General features: G+C 41.3%; 1 long non-coding RNA gene across 1 annotated transcript in view; it reads left to right on the top strand.

Moving 5' to 3' along the window:
• Positions 1-17990, top strand: part of LOC140120581 (uncharacterized) — a 20363-nt gene extending 2373 nt beyond the window's left edge. The window contains exons 2-3 of the long non-coding RNA XR_011853884.1: positions 17221-17349; positions 17826-17990. This is a non-coding gene — a long non-coding RNA (uncharacterized lncRNA). The remainder of the gene's footprint in view (positions 1-17220; positions 17350-17825) is intronic.
• Positions 17991-18242: the final 252 nt, after the last annotated feature.

Raw genomic sequence — 18242 nt, 5'->3', positions numbered from 1 at the left:
GCGGTGGGGGAGCCGGGAGCAGGTAGAACCAGAGCCGGGAGCGGGAAAGAGCCTGGAGCTTGAGCGGGAACGGGGGAGCAGGTAGCAGAGAGCCGGGGGGGGGGGAGCGTGAGCGGGGGTTCAGACTGGATGGAGGGGGAGCCGGTAGCGGAGAGCCGAGAGCCTGGAGGGGGCGGAGAGCGGAAAGGGAGCCTGAAGCTTGAGCGGGGGAAGCAGGGAGCCTGGAGGGGGGGAGTCATAAGCGGAGCAGGGGTTGAGAAGGGAATGGAGGGGCAGCCGGGAGCAAGTAGAACCAGAGCCGGGAGCGGGAAAGAGCCTGGAGCTTAAGCGGGAACGGGGGAGCAGGTAGCAGAGAGCCGGGGGGGGGGGGGGGTGGGAGCGTGAGCGGGGGTTCAGACTGGATGGAGGGGGAGCCGGTAGCGGAGAGCCGAGAGCCTGGAGGGGGCGGTGAGTGGGAAGGGAGTCTGAAGCTTGAGCAGGGGCGGGGGAAGCAGGGAGCCGAGAGCCTGGAGGGGGGGAGTCATAAGCGGAGCAGGGGTTGAGAAGGGAACGGAGGGGCAGCCGGGAGCGGAGGTATGGGCGGGAGCGAAAGTATGGGGGAGTGGGGGGCGGCAGCACATTGGGAGCATGGTGCCAGACAGAGCACAGGAAAGTGTTGCCGGCCGGCAGGATTTTGATGCAGGGGGGCGGAAGCTCGGTGCCGGCAGCGTCAGGGAGCAAGGTGGACTGATGGAGGGCTGCAACGCGGTCCTGTACCGGCCCAGGAGCTCAGTGCCGGCCGGTGCCGCCCCTCGCTGAGCGGGAAGCGCGCCGCCTGAGGCGAGATGCTCAACTCGCCTCATGGCAGGTGCGCCCCTGTCTAAGCTTCTTTCCTGGAATGATCTTAAATTGTGCAGCAGTGCTCCCCATCCCCTTGTATGTGAAGGGTGACTCCAACATATCTCAAAGGCCCCAGCAGCCCATGAACGATTGTTAAAGGGGTTAAAATAAACATGTACACTTATATATTCAAAGAAAGGCACATAATGCCTTTAATTTGCCTAAAGTGTTATCAGATCAGCATTATTTTGGTTCCTAAAACCCAGATTAAAAGAAAACAAAAAACTATATATATATAGACAAGAGTGATAAATCCATATGATCAATTTTATATAAGCATAGATAAATTATTGTAATTTGCTTATAAATACTTCAAAATAATCAGTAAGACTGAGATTTTCATTCTCTGAATAAAGTATGCACCGTCTTCTCTCTAAATATAATTGTTTATAAAACTCCCTTAGCTGTTATCAGTTATAACATGATGCCTGCAATGCTTATCTTATTTCTACATATATACCCACTTTTCTAGTACTGTGTGTCTGTATTTTCATAGTAATATGGAGCAGAATGAAAATTAGAATTAAAACTGTGAAAATTACCTTGCAAAGCAGTAAGCAAAAGAAACTGATTTAATTGGTTATTATTTATTAATTGAAACAAGTATTAATCCTTTTTTTTCATTTCAAAATCTTTAAACGATTGGGTGTGTGTTGTGGTTGTGAGGTCACTACTGTGCCTCTCTATACACACAGAGACTAGGAGTGAGGAGAGGCACTGCTCTTAACCAGATGACCTGTGGGTGGTAAGTATAGCTTCTTTCTTTTTTTTTTAAAGCCAGTTGAACAAGAACACTTTTATTGCACAACCGCACTGGTATCCAGCCGACTGTGCAAGGAAAGTGTTCTCACGCTTGCACAGGACTTGCAGAGTCCCAGGTGACCTCGCTGGATGTCTGTAATAGTAGGGCAGGACAGAGAGGGGCGAATAATGATTAGGCAGGCGTGAATAGATAAGAAGTTATTTTTGCAGCAATATGGGCGTTCTCGAGCTAGTGAACATTTACTTACCTGGTCCCTGCGCGATCCCCGATCCGGAATGTACGACAAAGATTAAGTCTACCGGGATTCACAACCAGCGTGCGCCCGATATCCTGCATGTGTTGCTTCCCCGATCAGGTCCGCCGGAGTTCACCTTCTTCTTCGCGGTGCATGTAAGTGCTTGGCTTGCGACACAATTTTATATGTTAAATCTCGCACGTTGTCCAAATCCATTGGATCGTCCGACAGCTCGTGAAAGCCGGAACGTTCGCGACACAATCCGAAAACGTTGGGAAACCCGACGGAAATGTGGCCGCGTGACCTTAGTAAATGAGCCCCGTTATCTCCTGACAGATTTCTATGATACATTCTCACTCTCATTATATGCCCTCAAGGTATTCCTCTGCTTGGCAAAACTCTAAATGGGGAATGTGTTTTACTTTGGGCATTGCTTTGACAGTAATAAAAGTTGGTAGTTTGTTTCTGAAGCCTTGAAGAAGTATAGAAATTGTCTTTAACATGGGAAGGGATTCATCCTTTGCCTTCAAGATCTTCCCCTTATAAATGATGATTTCATATGTCACTATGACACAATGCCATCCTCCTGTATAAGACATACACCTTTAGTACAGATTTCTTACCTACTACAGTCAATATTCAACATCTTCCCACTGTACTTTGCATTTTGATCTGTGCACATTTTAATAAAAAAGTTATTGAACCCTTAGACCTATGTAATACAAAAGTAGTAAATTTATTTGTATACTATGGGGCACATTTACTAAGAATGTAGGAAACTGCACTAAAAGTGCTCTGCCCGTGTATAATGCTGGGTGTGACAGATACATTTGAGATCGTGCAGCAGAAATCATGAATTTGTCGCTTCGCTGCATTGGCACAACAGACTTCAGTAACTTTATTGTGGTGCACCTTTAACATGGAGCCTACGACAGAATTTGCATGTTAAATCTGGCGCATGGTCTGGCTGAGCACCGGAATGCCCGCTAATTTGTGTCGCATGGTGCCTAGTGCTGCACCACAAAACGGTTGCACGCAACACATATGTGGTGCAGACACTTATTAAATACCTGTGCAAGCAGTTTCCACCTAAAAGAATGTGCAAAGTCCATCAGAAAACTGGCGCAAAGCCCTTAGTAAATGTACCCCCATATAGTGATGACACTATCTATACATGATTGATTTATTATTTATAAACACAAGTAAATGTTTTTGTTTTTTTACGTCTATGCTTTTGTCTTGTCACAAAGATTTATGACACATGAATGTTTCACTTATATGCCCCAAATTTGCAGGAACGACTTGTAAATTTCAACAAAGTGCAGCGCTGTAAAAGCAGCATGACTATGGCACTGCAAGGCCTACCGTATAAGCCGACCCAAGTATAAGACGAGGCCCCTAATTTTACCACAAAAACCTGGTAAAACCTATATTTTTTTTTTACTCCTCTTATAAGCCGAGTTTGGGTTTTCAGCACATTTTTTGTGCTGAAAAACTAGGCTTATACTCGAGTATATATAGTACGAGGGATTTACAGAGCAGTACTCAAACCAGAAAACGTTGCATATGATCCCTTAGGTCTTTACGTGGGAGAGACCTGTATCAGTTACAGTATATTGTTTGTTAGTGAGCAAAATGATATTGGGTGAGAAAAGGAATGGAAGGGCCATAGACAATATAATATAGCACCTGATAATATATTCCCAGAAAAGCCAGACTGCACGGACAGAAGATTAATGTGACCCTCAGACAATGGCGGATTTATGTGAAGCAGACCTACTTGCTTTGCAATTTTGCAGTCATTTTATTTTAAGAGAACCTTTACAAACTGGTTTTCTATGAAGGTGCAGGTTAAAATAAAATGCAATCTAATGTGCGGTCCTAGCCCGATTATCAGTGAAGAATTACAGTCAATTACTGGGGCAGTCTGGCCTTTGCTCCATAACTCACAAGCAGTCACACTGCCCTTCCCTGCGCTGTAAAATCTTAAATATGGCTTTTAATTCAAGACCATCTTTAATCTTCTTCCAGTCAACCAGTAGCAGGACACTAGCAGAGAGTATTTCCGTCAGCAGTATTCATTTATTGAATGAAGATGATTCTCTAAAGGATTTTAATGTAACTAGAAAACATAAATTATGAATACATTATTAACCCTTGTCCTGCTGAATGTCTGGGCGGCATGCTGGTAAAATGCTTCCATATAAAGCTGTGCTTCTATTGTACTTGACAGCTCTGCAGTATTGGCTTGTTTACTGCTCTCAGTGTAATTTGATAAGCATTTTATTTCAATTTCAAGTCTGCTCCCTGGGGTAAAAAGGTAAGTGTGAGCTCAATTCAGATTATATGGCTGGATGAATTACATCACAATGACCAGACCCTTTAGAAGAAAGACCATGTGTGTAACTGTGACAACCTTACTATATTAACATTACACGAGGTCATTGCTGAGCTTAGCTTGGGTTATGTGTTATGTGCTAAAAACAGCAAAATGCCCCCATCTGACACCAGAACCCTTACATGTTTGCGAGGGTGCAATTGCTGAAACGCTAAAACACTTAAAACAGGGACTAACCTGACATGCTGTCAGGCACATGCTACAATCACAGGGGCACATTTACTAAGAGTAGTGCAAACTGCACTAAAGGGGGGTTTGCCTGTATAATGCTAGGTGCGGCAGATTCATCAAGAACCTGCGCCAGAAATCATGAATCTGACGCTCCCTGCAATGGCCCGACAGAGTTCACCAACTTTTTTGTGGTGCGCCTTTAACTTAGGGCTTGAGAAACACTTATGTCTGACTTTGCATGATAAATCTGGCGCAATGTCGGAATGAGCTCTAGAACCTCCCCTAATTTGTGTCGCATGATGCCTTGTGCATTATGCGCCAGAAAGTGTCGCGTGCACCAGAAATGTGTCTCAGACACTTCTTAAACACATATTTGCACTGAAAAGAATATGGAGTCAGACAGAAAACTGGCGCATGACCCTTAGTAAATGTGGGCCACAATTACTGACTTTATGGAGCACATTTACTTACCCAGTCCAGTCGCGATCCCTCGGTGCGTTGTCCAACAAGGATTCGGGCCTGGCGGAATTCACTAAGGTTGTGCGCCCGATATCCACCAGGAGTCGCTGATGCGGCGAGGTCTGGCGGAGTTCACCTTCATCTTCCCGGTACATGTGAGTGCCTGATCTTGTGACACAAATCGTTTTTTAAATTCCACGGTTTTTCCGAATCCGTCAGGTTGTCCAACGCCCCCCACCCCCCAAATTTCTATCGCGTGAAAGCAGGCGCTGATGTGCCACAATCTGATCGGGTGTGCCAAAATCCTGGGGCAATTCGGTGCAAAGCGGAAATAATCGGGAAACACGACGAAAGTGCGGCGTTCGGACCTTTAGTATATGAGCCCCTATGAGTCCCTAGTTTATCATTTTGGATTTTCAAGGTAGATTTCCTTTAAGATCAGATAGATAAGGTCCAATACATAGGTCGCCATTTATAGCTGCAGCTGATCTCCTGTTCAGGAATCCAACTGCAGTTCTTAGTAAACCACTACAGAGAATCCAAAGCTCCATTCTCTGCTCTCGTTTCAAGGCTGCTGAAATAAACTTATCGTTAGAGGACTTTAACCCCCTTAGGACAGAGCCTTAGGACGGAAATTCCATGACGTGTGCTGAGAAGCAAGAAAAAATGTTAAATGTGGTGAAATTAGTAAAAACGTATTTTCACCAGTTTCTTGTGAGTTTGGTTTTTACTGCCTACACTGTGCTCTCCAAATGATATGTCTGCTTTATTCTATGGCTTAGTACAATCACAGGGATTGGGGATACTAAATTTATACAGGTTTTATTGTGTTTTAATACATTGAAAAAAAAATAAAACCTTGTGTATGAAAAAATAATTTTTTGCCATATTCTCACACTATTAAATTTTTATACTTCGGTGTGTACAGATGTTCTGGTATAATGTTATGTGAGATGAGCTAACACTTTCATTTCTGGACTTTCTGGATTTTGAGGACTGTATGACCTTTTGTAAACTTTTAATGCATTTTTATGTGTCATATCTTATGGATGAATCACTAATATCATAAACCTCAAAACCCTTGTCAACGGTGCTCCTGCGACCCATGTCCTGCGCACACCTGCCCCTATACGCTCCCCAGGACCCGCACGGCTGGCTGTCTCACCTGGCTGCATTCCAGTGATGGCTCTGGTCGTCCGGCACATGGTCCCCACCTCCTAGGACGTGTGTAGTCCATCTTCCGTAAATTTAAAGGGCAAGTACGCAGCTGATTGGCACTGGCCATCTGGTATCTGTTAAATAGCCAGCCTCTTCCCACATTCCCTGCTGGATCTTTGTTCTCTATGCCTCTGAAAAAGCTATTTCCTACTGGTTGTGTGATTTCCATTGTGACCCTTAGCTACCTTGATTCTTTGTCGCCTGCCTAAACCTTCTGCTACGTCCCCGACTCTGATCCCGTGCTCCCTGTCCTGACCTCCTGCCTATTCCCGATTCTGCTCTACGACTCTGAGATTTCTTGGAATTTCAGTTGCTATCTAGGGATTGCAAGTACAGAATCACAAAAAAACAGATAATATTTTCCTCAAATAAAATAAAATGGGAAGATTTATCAGAAGTGTCTGAAAGCAGATCTGTCCTCGTTGCCCATGGCGACCAATCAAAGCTCAACTTTAATTTAATAAACAGCTGTGGGAAAATGAAAGCTGAGCTCTGACTGGTTGCCATTGATATTGTATTGTAGAATAAAATGCAGTTTTAATACTGCCTTTCAGGGGCAAAAGTTATTCTGTCCTGAGACAGAGTAACTTGCACCTGAAATGTTGTGTGCCATATTTACTGAAGGTTTTAGAACAGTTTTCCAATTTGTCAAGAAAGGGACGAGTACAGTTAAAGGAGGTGCAGTGTCACAGGAAATACTGCAGCAAACAAGACCAACTAATTGGAGTTGCCACGTAGGATTCCTCTGTCTTACACTGCACCAGTATAATATATTGTATTATGCTGCACACAGTGATTAATCTGGCACAGCAGAGTCTAGTTCTCCTCTGCACTGGTCTAATGAGTGACACATTAATTCATCTCCCACATTGTGTGATTGTTGGGTATTCTGTCTCTGAATCTTGAAAAAATAGTCCTTTTCTCTCTAACACATATTGTTGTTTAAGATTAACAAGACTACAATATCCATACTCTAAACTGGCATTTCCAGGAAGTCTGTTCTCAAAATGTGTTCCTGTATTGTGGAGTCTATAACTGGTTTCCATAACTGGTCCAGTGAAGTGCTCAAAAGGTATGATAACAGATATACCTGTTGTTTTTTGTGTATTTTTTACTTGTATATGTGTTTTCCATAACTTTTGGTTAGCTTTCCAATTCCTTACTTGCAGTTTGCCTTGCACGGGACCGTCTTTCCAGGGTCCAAGTCTGCTTCTATGTATGTCTTTAGGGCCTTCAACTGATCTACCTTGAAAGACAAATGCTTACCCCTTACATGTTTTGATGGTGGTGTAGCTCTGGATTTGGCAAGCTCTGTTCAGCACTGCGTATTCTGTGTGCGCTATATAAATAAATTATTATTAATTCTTTTAGGTATTTTTATTCTCTCTACTTCGTGTACAAAAGTTTTGTTTGGACTTTTAATTTACCCAAAAAAGTTTGATTAAAAATGATTGAAATAACATTTGAAGCTGCTTTTGTAATAAAGCTTTTTAATGTCATTCTGTTGTTACAACACATAGTATGGTAGTTCATAGGTGTTTATCACTCTTGGTGTTTCCTTTCTCTAGTGGTGCTGACAGAAAACAATAAAGTAAGATATGGATTAGAAAAATATCAAGATTTTATCTCTCTAAATCTTGAAAACGGATGAAAGTTCTGTTGTATGTTTGAAGATATTTCCCTCTTGTTCTTACGTTCTAATTTCCCAGATGTGCATAAATGTCAAAATTGTTTGAGGAACCGTTTAAGGAATCGTAATTCAGAAAATCTCACATTTATGATGCAATAACAGCCAGTATTGATGTATTGATGGCACCTAGTGCCATATTACGGTTTGCTTTGTTTTGATGATTTGATTGCATAAATAAATGGAAAATATCTTCAATATTTGTGGAGTACATGGATAATGGAGAAAAGGAGACAACAATCTGCAAATAATTATTCAGTACTAAAACTACAAATAAAATACCATATAAGTCATGCTAGGATCCACTGTAAATGGATTCCATATTCAATATTAAATTATACACAGATCATCCAGAGGTTAGGTATTATAACAGCTTTGATGAACATGTTATGAAATAAATGTCATACCATTATCTATCCATATATTTATATATATATATATATATATATATATATATATATATATATATATATATATATATATGTATGAGTGTTATTATATCTGTTAGGAACCTTGCTGCTCGCTGACTGGATCTGACTTAGGTTCAGGAAGGGAGCCTGCCGGATCTCACTGGACTATGCTCTGACAGCTCTGCACCCTCCAAGAACCTGAGTGATATAGCTTCCACCACTCATCATATATAGGCTGGGAGCTTTCTTCTAATCAGTGAGGGTCTCAGTGATGGCGTGGGGGTCTCCGTCAGCACCATAGAGAGGAATCGAGAAGCCAGCACATGCACAAGTATGAAAGGGGTACAACTCGTGATTGTGATTTGTGGGGGTCCCATCACTGAGACTCTCACTGATTAGCAAGTTAGCCCAATTCTATACCACAATGGATGGGATCAAGGGGAGGTGAGCTCATCTTGGAATCATTTGGTGAAGGTTTTTTAACGGTGAGTGTTGGTGTATTGAAGTCAGGACCCTGCACTTTTCAGCAGTGAGGGGAGTATAGTTTATTGTGCTTATTCTTGAGGATAGGTTCCCTTGAAACTGCATGCATTGGCTTAAATGTTTTGCATATCTTTCCACAAGCGTCTCATAATAGTTGGTAGGAATTTGGATACATTCCACCTGACTGAACTGGTGTTAGTGAACCATATTTTCAGCTCTGCCCACTCCAAAATATTGACTTTTCTATCCTTAATCCACTTTGTAACCAGTTTAGCAGTATAGTTTGGGTCATTGTCGATTTGGAATTTCCATGTGCACACAAGCCTTAATTTCCTGGCTGGTGTTTTAAGATGTTGCTTCAGTTCTTTTCGGTTCTTTCCTCATGATTATTATTGAGCAGACCTGAACCGCAATATTCGGGTCTGTGCCGAATATTGTGGAATTAGGTCAACGGACAATTCAGCAATCTGTTTTGTGAGGTGCAGCAGTCCCTCATGCAGCAAATAAACCCCACAACATGATGTTGCCACCCTTACAGATATCTTGGCTAATGTCTTTAGACTTTCCTCACACACAAAGAATCTGTGTGTTTCAGTTGCACCTTCAAATACATCCACAGATGGGTCTCTAATTAGCTCAGATGTTGCCAATAAACCTTTCAGAAGCTATCGAATACATAACATCATCAAATGTTTTAAAGGCATATTATTATACATAATCTTTTTACTTTGCAAAACAAAATAAAAATACATTTAAAACATTTTTTCGCTCATTATTCTGGCATTTGACAAATATAAATCATTTTGGTAATCCTAACTGACTTTCGTGTCAGATAGTGAGAAAAACATTTTTCTTTATTTCTATGTTTCTTTTTATATATTGTATGTACCCTTCTCTTTTCAACTGTGACCAGCAATGGTGGGGCGGTTATCAGTGTATCCTTAATTATTCTCCCTTACTACTCCCTACTGTCCCTACTCCATTCTGAAAATGATGATATGTAAACAAGGACCTCCCATTAAGTTCCTATTTTTGAACTATAAGAAGCACTGTACACAGGGGCATAACTATTAGTGTCTGGGCTCCAGAGCAGACTTCGAAATAGGGCCACTATCACCAGGCAGTCTTCTTATCCTAAGGGGTTGAAGGCCCATATCTGTCCCAGTAACTGCAGGCCCCATGGGGGAGTAGACAGCAGAAAGCTAGAGATGAGAGATTACTAGTCATGGCATGTTTTCCTTGGCATAAAATGTTTTACTTGAAATAAAATATTAAGCTATTAGTCTGACATCTCCCAAGTCATCCAGGAGAGAATATGCGTCTTGCTTCACATGAAGTCAAGTTCACCACTTTTGTGCTTTTTGCTGTCTTAAACCAAGCACACAGACATGCATGTATGTGCCCCCTCTGACATGAACTGCTCTTCTTTAAGCTTCTTAGGCCCTGTTTTTTTAAAGGCTTTTAAAATTATGCAAATGAGCCTGAGGGGCTCTAGGTTCCATAGCTCTTTGTACTGGGTTTACAGTCCTTTATCCTGGCGGTAGATGTCCTTTAAGCTGCATGAAAAAATACCCTACAGCCAAAAACAAGACAATGTCAAGTGTAATGGGATTCCAATTTTCAGAAATATGATTAATGTGGACACAGTTACAATATAGAGTTTGCAGATTATCTTTTTTGGTAGGTCTTACTTTAGGTTTGCTAATCCTATTATTTTAGCTTATTTTTGTTTTTTTATTTTATACATTGAGTTGCACACAGATTTTCATCCTTTCCAAATGTGCTTTGGAAGATGGTGCAATTTAGAAAAACCTTTCCATGCACAGTAAAATAGGAAGAATGTCTTCTATAAAAGAAAAACATTCCCTTAAATAGAAACCTGTTTTTACTGTGGAGCACAAGCCTGGAGAGTTATAAAACCCCTAAAAAGGTTTACATTTGAATTTGATTTATGGCTGGTATTTGTCCTAAACGTCTGAGCAAAAAAGCATTAGTTAAGGATGCAGAATTATTCTGCAGCCACAGACGTACTAACATTTAATAGCCCCTGTCTAGTAAATCGATCCCTCGATGCATCGCATAGTTATATTAATGTCTTTCTATCGCATGGGTCTCTACCAGTCCTGCCTTATTTTCATTTGTTCCACATCTTTATAAAAATCCTAAGTTATCTAAGCTTCTATACTACACAAATATTTGTTCATCTGTACAAAAAATGCACAAAAGGAACATAGAGAATAATATATCACAAAGGAATCCTGTGTGGCTTTAGGACAGCTGGCTGCAGAAACAGATTTAGAACAAGTAATATTCAGCTATTTTAGAACTGGATGTTACTTGTTCTGAACTGTGTACCTCACAGAAGTTGGAGGAATCCTTGCTCACATCTTCCACAGGTGTCATGGCTTTTGGATCAAGGTGAGCTGATATGGACTATCTTGGCTATTTTCACAAACAGATTTGGTTCACAAACAGATTTGGTTGCATTTAGGATAAGTGTTTGTAAAAACTTCTCTAATGACAAATTGAAAACCCAAATTTTGAAGTTGTTCCTCATTGTGAAAAAATGTAACTGTGACTGTACTTATCTACTCGTATGATCTTTTCTAGTAAGAGATATTACAGAGTGTAACTAGATGGAGAAAATAGATTCTGGGCTTTCGCAACCCATCTGGGAGAGTGGAAATTTTTAAAGATGAATAAGGTTATGGTTGTTTCTGTAGAAATACATTGGAGTACATAGTGCATACAGCTCTGATAATAATAGCTTGTAATCCTTTTGACAACATCGAATTGCTGTAAACATAGACCTCCAACACCACCTTCAACGTGGATTGTTTCATACAAAATTTTTCTTTGCCATTTTGGTAAAGTGTCTGGGTGGATATCTCTCTAGCTTCTTGTTGGGGTGTCAACCCATTTATAAAGTGTTAGCTTATATGATGTCACTCCTGTTGAATGAATATTTCGGAAATTTGTTTGTATTGTACCTCCTTCTTGCGTAACTGATTAACCTTATTCCTTATGAAAACATTATATATATCATATACATTCTTGGCAAATAATCATTTCTGCTTCGTAATATGCTTGTTACTCATATATAAAAGGTGGATCTCACTGCTCCAACAGTTTTTCAGCCCTACAGCTGCATGTGCAGAAATACCAGAGCAGGAAAGATCATTGCGTCTTTCCCCTCCACTCCAGAGCAAGTCGACTAGTACTTGCGGGTCACTAAGGCTCTTGTTTGTACTTTGTATTTTATGAATCCTCCAACTATGGCTGGTTATCTTGTCATATATACTAATTTATAGGTTCATGTATTCAGATGTGTTTTCCTTATATTTTCAATTTTTTTTTAATGAAATGCCAGCTTTGCAAGATAACATTGTTTCTTATATTGTATCACAATGGTTAGCATGTCACAATGTTGTATTGCATTGGTTCGCAATATTTGTGTTGATCAGCAGTTTTGTATGTTCTTTGAAGTAAATGAATTAATTGGAGCAGATCCACCTGTGTAGGAGACTTGAGAATGGTCACATTCTGATACAAATGTGAGCTAATGGGAGACCATTTCATGTCTGAGTACTGCATTGAGACACAAAGGGGGGAATTTATATTACCATTTACAGAGCCTGATCTCTGATGGTTTTTGTTCTTTTCCACACTGCATGGAAAATTGGGCATCGGGGCAGGCAGGACGAACCACCATATTGACTATAGTCTCTGCCGTGTTTACTATATCTCTGCTGTACACACCAAACGTATAAGCTGTATGGTATAGGACCGCAATTTACCAACAGCAACAATAAATACCACCAAACACTTGGAGCAAAAGGAGGAAACATCCTCAGGGTATATTACAAATCATATATTTTATTGAAGACATAAAAAACAATAATCAAAAGGCAATAATGGACAGACTACAATGCTAAAATTAAAATACATGTGTCCAAGAATAACCGCCATCAAGGGCATAGAGGTAGGCAGAGCAAAGTCACTACATAGTAATAGTATCACATGTAAATATGGAAATGCAGAGTGATAAATAACACTTAGTAGACAAACAAATAGTGAGACTGAGCTAAAAGACCATACCAAACAGATAGGACCACATGCAGCTGACCCCGACACGTGTTTCGTTGTCGCGCTTTATCAAGGGGAGTGTCTAGTGTCCAGAGTGTCGGCTATTTAAGCCACTGCTAGCCAATGAAGTGAGTGCGATGATAACCTCCCCTGATGTAAGTAGGTGGCACAATAGTGATAGGTTACGTCGCAGCTGCGGCTAATGTGCGCGTGCGCCCAAAAGTGTCCTGGTACAAATGAACTGCGCATGCGCAGGAGTAACCAGCTCACGCGGGACCTCAAACTAGAGAAGTGACCTAGAGGCAATGTGGCGCATGCGCACTTTGTACCGGGGGGAGCGGCCGGGAACAAAAGAAGCGTGCACGTGCAGTGGCTTAAAGAAACATAGTGATTTAAAAACCAATAATTACATTATCCCCTGTAAACCATGTAGGAATATACTCAATACAACTATTGCACATGAGCCCAAACTGAATTTTTTTTTTGTTATTATAATTACATGTAAAAGCACACATTGATAAAGTGATATGTAAAATGAAAGGTGAAAACCTTTGTATAGTGCATACATACATATAAAATTTGATTGCATTAAAAAACACATTGGTTAGGTAATATATAAAAAATGGTGATGATGAGAGATGCATAGGTAAAGTGCATAGAATAATAAAGTATGTATATAGGACGAAGACACAATTACATGGTTATGCTGGTAAACAAAAAAAAAGAAAAAGGGATGTGACAAACTGAGAATAGTGATAAAGTGCATGGTGCAACCCAGTGATCACATGTGAAAAAGTGGATGTGGAGGTGTGTGCATAAAAATTAACTAGGGGCAGAAAGCGCATAATAGAGGAGGATCCAAGCTTGTAAGCATGGTGGAAATGATGAGGAGCTATGGAGTCCAGGGATATCTAGAAGATAAAAAAATCCGTGAAAGACAAGACATATAAACAGAAGTAAACTTTAAACCGACTAAACGACAAAAAACTAAACACAGAAGTTCTAAGTGAATAAATTAAAATAAAAGACCCAGAAGAATGGTACTTTGAAAAAAAGGGGGAAAACCTCATAGAAAATGCTTAAATTACAGAAAGGTCGGAAAACTGATATTTTCATTGAGACCATTAAGTGTGACTGTGTCCAACAGATAAATCCACTTGGTCTCTCTTTGTGCTAGAACACGTCTCCAATTCCCCCCTCTTGCATCCGTGAGCACCCTGTCAATTCCCCTTACCTTCAACAAGGACACCTCACAGTCATGGTGTTCCTTGAAGTGCCGGGGGATGGTCTTTAGTTTGTTCAGATCCTGCTCTGCTTTCGCCGCTGTGATACCCAGAACATGTTCTCGAATTCTCTGTCGGAACTCTCAGGTTGTGAGGCCGACGTATATGAGACCACATGGGCAGGTGGCAAAGTAAATGACACTCAATGTAGTGCAAGAAATGGAATGCGTAATTTCGTACTGTCGTTGCCTGTTGGAATTAAAGAAAGAGGTAGTGGTCTCGACATTAGCGCATGCCACACAGCACCCACAGGGGCGGCATCCCCATCTTGGGCCCCGTGACCCAAACACATTACGTGGAGTCTGGCCAGTATGCATACTACGGACCAAGTGGTCCTTCAGATTCTTAGACCGGCGATAGGTAATCGCCGGTCTATTCTGGACATAAGGTAGTAATGCTTGGTCGGTTCTGAGTATCTGCCAGTATTTCGATAGAGTCTTTCTGATCATGCCCCACTGTGAGTTGTACGTAGTTACGAACCTCACCTTGATATCATTGTCCTTGGTTTGAGTTTTGGGTGCCAGAAGTTCCTTTCTGGATGTGTGTTTTGCTCGCATGTAGCCTTTCTTAATGGCTCGGTCTGGATAGCCACGTTCTCTAAACCTTTGGCTTAGGTCTCTTGATTGAATCTCAAAATCTGTATCATTGGAGCAGAGTCTTCGGATCCTCAAAAACTGCCCAGTTGGGATGCTCTCGATAAGTTTGTGGGGATGGGATGAGTTTGCATGGAGCAGAGTATTGCTGGATGTTGTTTTCCTAAAAACATTAGAAGAGACATTACCCAAGTCGTCCACGTCAAAAAGGATGTCCAAAAATGCAATATTATGTCTTCCAGCTTTATATGTTAATTTGATGTTTTTATCGTTTTTGTTGAGCTCCTGTATGAACTCATGGAGTTCATTTTCTGTTCCACGCCACACCATGATCACATCATCTATATATCTCGCGTACAAGTACACATTATCCACAAATCTAGAGGGATTAGTGATAAAGATCTCCCTCTCCCACAGCCCCAGGAATAAATTGGCGTACGAGGGGGCGCATGCCGCCCCCATCGCCGTTCCCTGGAGCTGCAGGTAGAGTAAGTCCCTGAATAGAAAGAAATTGTGTACCAAAGCGAATTCTAGCAATTGTAGAAGTAGAGTGGCAAAATTCCGATCGATATTAGATGTGTCTAAGAAGAATTTTGCCGCAGAGATACCATCGGTGTGGCGTATTGAGGTGTAAAGAGCCTCGACATCACAGGTCACAATACACATGTCTGAGTCCAAGTGAAGATCCTCAAATTTCCTTAGGACATCAGTTGTGTCCTTAAGATAAGATGGCAGTGTCTCGACTAGTGGGCGTAAGTAATGATCTATTAACTTACATATTGGCTCACATAAGCTGTCCGTTCCAGACACGATTGGGCGTCCCGGTGGGTTGTTCAAACGCTTGTGTACCTTCGGAAGCAAATAGAAGGAAGACACTTTAGGGTATTTAGGTACAAGTGTGTCAATATGTTTCTCTGGTAGAACATTATTATCTACCGCTTCCTTTAAGATCCCAATTAAATCCTCTTTAAATTTATTCAGAGGATTAAATGTTAGGCGCTTATAGCACGTAGTATCTTTCAGCTGACGAAATCCTTCTTTCTCGTATTCAGATGTTGGCCACAAGACAACATTCCCACCTTTATCAGATGGTTTAATCACCACTTCGGTTAGTTTGCTCAATTCAGCAATTGCCTTGCGTTGTACTGCAGTGCAGTTGCTGTTCGTGTTAACTCTCGGTATTTGTTTTAACTCATGAGAGACCAATTTAACAAATAAATCAATGGTAGGGAAGTTGGAGAGAACAGGAAAGTTTTTAGATCTGGGTAGCAGAGAAGGGGGAATACTACCTTTGATGACAGTAGCCTCCTGTTCCTCCAATAAATCCTCCAATGCTTGTAGAGCTGGTTACTCCCGCGCATGCGCAGTTCATTTGTACCGGGACACTTTTGGGCGCACGCACACATTAGCCGCAGCTGCGAAGTAACCTATCACTATTTTGCCACCTACTTACATCAGGTGAGGTTATCATTGCACTCACTTCATTGGCTAGCAGTGGCTTAAATAGCCGACACTCTGGACACTAAACACTCCCCTTGATAAAGCGCGACAGCGAAACGTGTGTCGGGGTCAGCTGCATGTGGTCCTATCTGTTTGGTATGGTCTTTTAGCTCAGTCTCACTATTTGTTTGTCTACTAAGTGTTATTTATCACTCTGCATTTCCATATTTACATGGGATACTATTACTATGTAGTGACTTTGCTCTGCCTACCTCTATGCCCTTGATGGTGGTTATTCTTGGACACATGTATTTTAATTTTAGCATTGTAGTCTGTCCATTATTGCCTTTTGATTATTGTTTTTTATGTCTTCAATAAAATATATGATTTGTAATATACCCTGAGGGTGTTGCCTCCTTTTGCTCCAAGTGTTTGGTGGTATATCTCTGCTGTATTTACTATAATCTCTGCTATGTTTACTATAGTCTCTGCCAAAAAACCAGCGGAGGTATAGCTAAAATCTCTCCCAAGACAGGCATTGTCAAAACAGGTCCAAACTGGAAGAGATCCCTTTCGGATCTATTAGGAGACCAGAACTTCTTTGTAGATTTAGCATGATGTGCGCGGGTGGGAGGGGGGATATTAAGAGTTGAGTTCAAAATGCTATACTTAATAAATTCTTCCCAAAGTATTCATATGCATCAGCCTGGTCTCTCCCAGGCATAGATTTCAAAATAGACTGTGCGCTGTTCAAGCTCTTTTCAAGAAGCACAAAAACAAGCAAAGTTATGAACTGCAGACGCAGCAGTTAGAATGGGAATTTTTTGTAGCAGATGAAAGAACACATCATGCTAACTTCACTTTATGACTGGAAGATGTCCAGCAGTGCCTGCAGCTTAGAACTTACAGAAACTAGTGGGACCCCGGTATACACAATCAACAATATTGAGTTAAGAATCAAAAGACTGAAGATATGGGGCGATGGTTGTCAAACTCAGGACTAGTCACATTAGGGGAATTGTAGCCAACATGGGGAAATATAAGTATTAGGGGAATCCCAAGCATTTTGAAAAAAAGATGCTGCACCAGCTGTGATCATCTCTATTTACTTTCAGGTGCTGCAAGAGGAGCTGCAATCTTTTAATAGTGAACTGTCTCAGACTCAAACAGCTGCCTCCATATTTCCTGTATGTTGATGTTCTCCAGTTGCATGGTCCCTTCATAATGAGTGCTAAGAATCCCAGGTAAGCCAAATAAAATACCTAAGACCGTGACCAATTGAAAAGAGAACCTGAAATCAGGCCATTATTCCACTCCTCTGCTTAAGTACAATCAGCCCTTACAGTACAGCCCAGCTACAGACTAGTCCCAGTAATCTGAAGGGGGCGTCTGTCCCTTCACTAAAAAGTTCTCTATTCCAGCCCATTGGTATCTGTCCCTCAGATTCCTCCTTAGATTCCTTAGGTTGATGATGACCTGCCACCTACCAGCACTCAACATAGGAAGCATCAGATCATGCATAGACTCTCATCGCAGCTTCTACTGCAGGCTGTGAACCTATCTCCTCTGGGGGATGCTAGTCAGACAGTAAAGCAGCACCTTGAGCTTCAGACATTGTTCACTCAAAACATAACACAACTGATTTGATAAAAGCATTGAGAAAAGATGTTAAATAGGATGCTTACCTCTTTGATAAAAGTTTTGTTCCCTTTGTATGCAGCCCTACTGTCAAACTCTGTGTGCGCAGAGAAGATTCTTCTGCTCCTTCTGCTTCAAAGTGGAGCTATGTCTATAGAATGAACAGGCCACCTTCCACAACTTCTGATGGAAGCCACCATGCATGAGCTTGTGTCAAGGACCTCTATAGATAGAACACAGTGCTGTATGGAGGTAAAAGGCATAACACAGCTTCCAAGCTGTGACAAATAAATAAAATGTTTTATAACTGCTAAAAGGAAACTAGTAGTAAGTTTGCAATTTTGCCATATAAACAACAATTGCTAATTGTATTCTTTGTGCGGCCAATATTGAATAGACCAAACAGGTCTATTTCACTATTCTAATATCCTCTCTCTCTAACAATTGTAAAGGCTTCTTTGATACTCTTCATTCCTTACTAACAGCAAAGATTTAGCCA

This window comes from Engystomops pustulosus, chromosome 3, assembly GCF_040894005.1.
Source record: "Engystomops pustulosus chromosome 3, aEngPut4.maternal, whole genome shotgun sequence".
Taxonomy (NCBI): Eukaryota; Metazoa; Chordata; class Amphibia; order Anura; family Leptodactylidae; genus Engystomops; species Engystomops pustulosus.
Note: the sequence above shows the minus strand (reverse complement) of the source record. Positions and strands in the feature narration are given on the sequence as shown.